The sequence below is a fragment of the Mus pahari genome, chromosome 15 (assembly GCF_900095145.1).
Source record: "Mus pahari chromosome 15, PAHARI_EIJ_v1.1, whole genome shotgun sequence".
NCBI lineage: Eukaryota > Metazoa > Chordata > Mammalia > Rodentia > Muridae > Mus > Mus pahari.
Genome location: NC_034604.1, coordinates 41,000,118 through 41,007,602, shown reverse-complemented (window position 1 = coordinate 41,007,602; position 7,485 = coordinate 41,000,118).

Sequence of the window (7,485 nt, the reverse complement as noted above, 5' to 3'; positions counted from 1 at the left end):
CTGTCTCTTTCTCCCTTCCCATGGTAACTCTGGTCTCAGTCCTTGGGGCCAGTGAACTCCCTGGAGAGTGCTTCCCAATAAACCTGCATTCAATATCATCTATCTGGCTAGAATTGGCTCATTTCTCCCGGTGGAGAAATAATTTATCAGTTATTTTATAATTAAAGTTTCTACTAATCTCCTTCGCACATCGTTTTGCTTTCCTCTTCTTTCTGGTGTTAAGCAGGGCTTAAATAACGTCCTCATAGATATTTTTAGTAACCTTGCTATATGGCTATATGGTCATACAAATATTTTGTTTAAAGTATTTGAATTTTTCAAATCCTTCGCTCATCCTCCTATAACCCACTTGTTCTACTCTGTTCTGAGGATATATCCACATTAATATATGTTGTTTCTAACTGTTACACACTATTTCATTACATGAGCAATGCATTCCATGTTTTCCCTTAGAAATTAACAATGCTGTAACTGACTTCCTTGGGTGTGTTCCCTTACGTTAGATTTTTCTGTGGTAGATGTCTGTGAGTTAACAGATGCTAGTAGATATTACAGCTATACCCTGAAATTTCAGTAATTTAATGAAACCCATTGCCTATTTATGTAAAGTTCATGTAGGTAAAGGGTAGGAAAGACACATCTCTCCTATAGAACCAATCAGAGACCCAGGCTGAAGGAAGGCCTGCCGTTTTTTAAAGATCAGCCTATGTGCCAATACCCAGCCAGAAGACCAGCCTTTAAATCGCTCTAGGTCAGAAGTTATTTCCACTCATCTACTCTGTTAAAATGATCATTCTTAAATGACAGCCTACAAAACCCCAGGACACCTAAATGCCAGGAAAGAACAGTGACCCTCACTGACCTCCTCCACAGAGTCTGTGAAAGGATAACGTGATTTCGGATGGGCAGCTGACTATCCCTGCCGTTGCCCGACCGGTTGCCAGTGCTTCCAAGGAAGAGCTAGCGGATGTTGAGATTGTTGCATTCGGGGCCCTTTCTGTGCTAGGGATGGTGATACAGGTGGGAGGGGCTTGGTAGCAGCAGAAGCACTAGGCTCACTCCTAGCTACTGCTTGCCATCCTATCTGTGCTCCAGGAAAGGACCTTTTGTGGGTTGTTTGTCCATCGCTAGTGGATGGGGCTGAGACAAGGGTAAGACAGAGGCTTTCGCTCGTCATTTCCCAGTCTCGTAGAGAGAGACCACAGTGGCCGCAAGTAGGTGCCTTGCAAGTGCCAGCTTCGAAGAAATGGATCAGAAGAACAGACTCGTTCAGCCATGTGTTCATGCAACAGAAATGTCGAGGGTGGGCTTTCTCAGGCTAACGTCTTTGAGATATAAACGGGCCTCTACTCCACCCTTCTACAAACTAGACTACCTAGAGGACCTCAAGCTATCTGGTCACCTAGCCCTGACTGAAAAACAGAGAGGACATAAAAGAAACCATGTAGAAACTGATTTTAAATAAAAATCCATATCAAGGGGAGGGAAAGGGCTGGGGATGAGTTTTAGATCTGTCTTTTAAAAACAGTCTTTAGCCGGGCAGCGGTGGTGCACGCCTTTAGGTCCCAGCACTTGGGAGGCAGAGGCAGGCGGATTTCTGAGTTTGAGGCCAGCCTGGTCTACAGAGTGAGTTCCAGAACAGCCAGGGCTACACAGAGTATGGATGGTACAGTAACCAGGTCAACCCTCTACTCAGTATGCATTCTCAAACTAAGGATTAAACCTCTGTAAGAGTGGACTTAGTAACTAGCACTACAGTTAAAGGCAGGCTGGAGAGGTGGCTCAGCAGTTATGAGTCCCGGCTGCTCTACCAGATGACCAGAGTCTCATTCCCAGCACCCACAACTGTGTGTAATTTCAATTCCAGGGGATCTGATCCCTTCTTCTGAACTCTGTGGGTACCAGGCATTCATAGGGTGCACAGATTCCTGTGCAGGTAAAATAGCCATATACATAAAATAGGTAAAGAATTAAAAAAATTACAGGAAAAGAAAAGCCAGATTTTACAAGACGTAGCTTCTATTGCCCTTAGTGTCTTGATTGGAATATGATCCAGATGCTAAAGAATAGCTGTGGTTCTGTAAGGGCTTCTCAGAGCCTGGGCCACAGCCCTGCAGAATGGTCTTCTTGCAAGTCTGCAAGAAACAGACTTGACCTTGTTCAAGGGGTTCTTGACAGAGAAGGATGGGAGGAATCACAGAGTAAAACAGCCCAGATGCATATTCATACGTGTGATGTGTGTCTAGTAGTTTTACATGTGCTCGTTTAGACCTGGCCATCCTGTGAATATGCACCTGCCTCTGCCTCCCGAGTGCTGGGATTACAGGGATGCGCCACTCCGCCTCTGCCTCCCGAGTGCTGGGATTACAGGGATGCGCCACTCTGCCTCTGCCTCCCGAGTGCTGGGATTAAAGGCGTGCACCACCACTGCCCGGCTTTTGTTTGCTTTTTGAGACAGCGCCTCACCATGTAGTTCTGGCTGTCCTGGATCTCACTGTATAGATAGATCATGTTAGTCTCAAGCTCACAGAGATCCACCTGCCTCTGCCGCCCATGTGCTAGAATTAAAGGCATGTGCCACCACACCTGGCTTCATTTTTTTTTAAAATGATTGTTTTGATGTGTTCCACTGAGGACATAATTCTTTGGATTATTTAGGGATATGTTGCCAGCTAATAAATTCTTTGGATTATTTAGGGATTTGTTGCCAGCTGATAAATTCTTTGGATTATTTAGGGATATGTTACCAGCTAATAAATTTTGCATTAAAATGTTTCTGATCAGTCACACTAAAACTCAGTAAATAAATAAAGAAAATATGCTATTTACACACAAATGAATATATCTATTCATAAAGAATACAATTATATCATTTATAAGAAAATAGGTACTATCATATTAACCAAAGTAAGCCGGTCTCAGAAGAAAAAAAAATAACAAAAACAAAGCCAACAACAAAAACAAAAGCAAAACCCAGTTTCTCTCATGTGAAGAACCTATTTTAAAGAAAGAAAGAAAGAAAACACATTTAAGTGGGGAAAAAAGGGACCATTTTGGAGGAGGAACTGCCAGCTGGAGGAGAAAGAATAAGAAAGACTGGAAGCAGGGGGAATATGGTTGAAATACATTGTATACATGTATAAAAACGTCACATTATTATTATTATTATTATTATTATTGTCAGGGTTTTATTTCTGTGAACAGACACCATGACCAAGGCAACTCTTATAAGGACAACATTTAATTGAGGCTTGTTCAGAGGTTCGGTCCATTATCATCAAAGCAGAAGCATGGCAGCATCCAGGCAGGCATGGTGCAGGAGGAGCTGAGAGTTCACATCTCCCTTGTCTGAAGGCTGCTAGGAGAAGACTGGCTCCTGTGTGGTTAGGAGGAGCGTTTCATTGCCCACCCCCACAGTGACACACTTCCTCCAACAAGGCCACACCCACTCCAATAAAGCCACATCTCCTAATAGTGCCACTCCCTGAGCCAAGCCTATTCAAACCACCACAATTTATTATTATTATTATTTTACAAATTGTACACAAGAATAGCATTTTAAAAATACAGAGCCCTGTTTCTTTGCCACTCCTACCTGATGACAGCATTTGAGAATCCCGCAAAGTGAAGCGATAACATTGTCCTTGGTGGTCGCAAACTCCGCTCACTGTCCACATCCATTGACACATAGGTTGACTTTCCACTCGGATTTCCTTTAAGAGCCAAAGATCAATGGTGGCTGGGCCTTGGTCCACTGTGACCGTCCACTTAGGAAGGAAATTGTCCCAACTCAAAGACAAGCATCATCTGCTTCGTTTTTAAAAAGGGAGAAAGATAACCATTAGAGTTATAGCAAGCTGTGGTCTTAGCATCATACAGCTTTGCCATGCTAGGAGTGTTAAGTCACCCTTTGGGGGTGACATCTTCCAAAGGTGCATCTGAATTATGGCTTTCTATATTTTTCTACAGATTCACTGACTAGCCTTATGGAAAGGAAATTTGTGGCATAGTTTGGTGCTGAGAGATCAGGGAAACAAAAAGGGCTAGAAACAATGACCTGGTTTCCCTGGAAACGGAAGAAAATGCTCGTTTATAGGTCACTTTTTTTTTTTTTTGTACCAGAAGCCTCTGACTAAAGTAGATTATAGCCTGCAGGTCCTTCACCTGTCTTTCATATAAATAAAATTTCCCAAGAGTCCCCTTCCAGACCCACTCACCAAATGAATAATTGACACAAAGCCGTTTGGGTCCCATATAAATTACATTTTTCCCCCTTCTATGCTCAGTAGAAATTTGGTTTTCTCAAACGTTATAATATGAACTTCTGTTCAAAGGTAAAAGTGAATTATACATGGGTCTCTGAGATTCAAAAACTCCGTGATTCTAGAATATCGTATAGAAATTCACGAGCTCTGTCTCACACAAACATAAGGCTTATGTTTTAATTCAATGTTATAACTCAAGATTTATTTTTATGTCACACAAATCATTTTTTTAATTATTATTATTTTGGAAAATAAGCTTTCTTTAGCTACTTTAAGAACACACTTCAGGAAAGATTTTGAAAGGTCTCAGAGCCTCAGTGAGGGGTCAGGGGACAACAAATGGGACCCACATAGGAGTCACACCGCAGGGTGGCACAGGCCGCTCTGGGAGGGGGAGGCACCCGCCAGCCGTGTGCACCGGACCCCTGCAGGAATCTGTACAGAAAGGTGCTGACTCTCCATCTGCCTGCAGAGATGGTGATGTTGACAGATGCCTCACACGCCTCCTCCTGAGATCTCAATCAGATGACAGAGACTGGCAGGGTCTGGTCCCCAGATTCTGAAGTCTAAGATGTCAAGAGCTTGGATTGTTGTTGTTATTATTATTGCTTTGTTTTTCTTTTTTCTTTTTTCCAATTTGGAACACAAACTGATAAATCAGAACAGTCTCCAAATATGAAACGGGCTCAAAGGTAATGGGTAACCATATTAATTACTTTCTATTGGTATGCTAAAACACCATGACCAAAAGTGACTTATAGAAGAGTTTATCTTGGCTTATGGCTCCAGAAGCAGAGTCTATAGTGTCGGGGTGGGGGTTGTGGGCGTGAGGGGATGGAGGTGGCTGGGTCAGAAAGCTAAGGATCATGTCTTCAACCACTTGCAGAAAGAGTGAGCCAAGCAGGAGTGTGGCGAAGCTATCAAACCCCCGAAGCCTGTCCGCTTGGGTGTACTTCCTCTAGCAAGGCTAGACCAACCTAAAAGGTTCTAAAAACTTCCCAAACAGCACAACTGGGAACCAGAATTTAAACAGGTGAGCTCTGGGGGACATTTCTCATTCAAACCACACATGACCAAACAAACAGACAATGACTTCAGTGAAATGGTATGACCCAGTCCCCTTTGATGCCCTGCAAGAGTCATGGCTTTCCAGGAGAGTCAATGACCTATCAGTGGACTCTTGGCCAATGGGATTCAGAGATCAAAAAGATCATTTTTCCTTCCCTTCTGCTGGACTGCCTTCAGATGCCTCACCCATCACGCCCTTGGAATAGTATTAAAACGGCACCTGTTACCAACAGCAGGCTGACTCAAGCCTTCATTCTCTCTGCCGCTGCCTCTCTGGCTTCTTCCTCACTACTGTGCCCTACATTGCACCTTCCCCTGACACACAAGTGGCACCACACAACCCTCCCCTCCCCGCGGCTCTGACTTCTAAGGGAACGTGGTTTATAAATACATCGTGTTGCAGTTGCGAAGTTTTCTCACTCCAGTCTTCGCCTGGTCTCTCTATGCAGCGAGCTTCACGTACTTTCCATTGGCGAAGCCCGAGCTGATTTGTAAGCCTACATTTCCATTGCTATCACTCATGCTGGAAACTTCTTTTCTACTGTCCCTAATTCATCTGTGTCTTCTGAGGGTGAAGGGGGAGGAATTGCTCTTTAGGAGGTCAGGGTTGGTGGACGGTGGGACTGTCCGCTCTCAGATTTGCTGCTGGTCTCCGCTGGTCTCCAGCTTCAACTTAGAAGCTCCGGGGCTTTGCTACATGAGCTTCCTCTTTCCATAAGCAAGCCTCCCTGCCTGGCTCCTCCATGCTCTCCCTTGCTTTAGTGTCTCTCCCCCAAAGTTGTTTTCTTGTCCCTTAGTACTGTAATGAACTGCTTCTGGGACTAGATGTCCTTAAAAGCCGGCCCTGTCCCTTACATCTTTAAGGACGGCTTCTTGAAGATGTCTCCAGTTTTAATTCGAATCGAGCTGTACACTCCTATAGCTAGTTTGTGCATCATATGTGTACGAGTTGCACTGGACTCCAGCTGTTGCCACTTATCAGGCCTGCATTCCCCAACTTGACCGGGAGGCGTCCTCAACACTCGTTGCCATGGCATTAAGTGGCGAATGTAAAGAGTCTACGATAAAAGCCAATGGCTGAATGTTGGTAGAATAACTGACTAAACCATTCTTGCCTTGGTCCCTAGGCAATGATGGGAGAATAGTTGGAAGAATTCCCTATGCCAAGAGCTTCCCTGGGGGTGGGGCCGGGGGCGGGGGCCAGGGCCTGGACTGGGGGCCAGGGGCAGGGGTAGGGGCGGGGATGGGGGTTAGGAAGGCTCAAGGGCACCCTGCACTCCGTTGCAAGACCCCATTCAAAGAAATTATTACAATGGTTTTCACACAAAAAGTATTCATATATTTAATATAGAAATTGGGAAAGTGAATTTGTTTTGGAGACTAGATGTCAGTTGGCGCCGCTTGAGAGTCGGAATATGCGAGAGAGCGTGCTTATTTGCCTGTCTGCATTCTAACTAGAAGGCTTCCTCCTCTTGCTACTGACAGATCACGACAAGAACATTCCAATTTTCACGCATGAAAGATGAAAAAATGTTTTCTTATTTGCAGTCAAGTGCAGACAGTTTTTTCAAAACCCGTCTCTCGACTGACATCTGGTGGACTAAATCTAAAATGCAGTTTTATAAAGGAAAGATGGTGTTCTCAGATCCCACAGGTAGAAAATCATTAAGACTTAGAGCCAAATTGACTGAAGGCTAATTTTGCTTATATTGCTGTCATTGAGTTATTTCTAAATAGACATGATGCTATGAGATTCGATGGAGAAAGCTCCCTGTGCCACAGTACGTCTGGCAGGCTGTAAATCCTGCTCAAATGTCTGCCCATAGTTAACTGACATAGTGAAATATAGTCCTTTAAAGATCTTCCAATGTGAAGAGACACATTAGCTATAGAAAGATAAAAATGGGTTCCTATCGGACTTCTTAGTGGCAATACAATATAGGAAAAAAACCATATTCTTTTATACGTGAAATCTTAAGGGGTGGGAAACAAACATGGAAGGAAAATGTCCTGGTTAGGCTTTTTGTCAGCTCGACACAAGCCTGGGGCATTTAAGTGAGTTTCAAATAGGAAAATGCCTTCATTGGAATGGCCTGTAGGGACGTCTGTGAAGGCCTTTCCTTTCCTTTCTTTTCCTTTCCTTTCCTTTCCT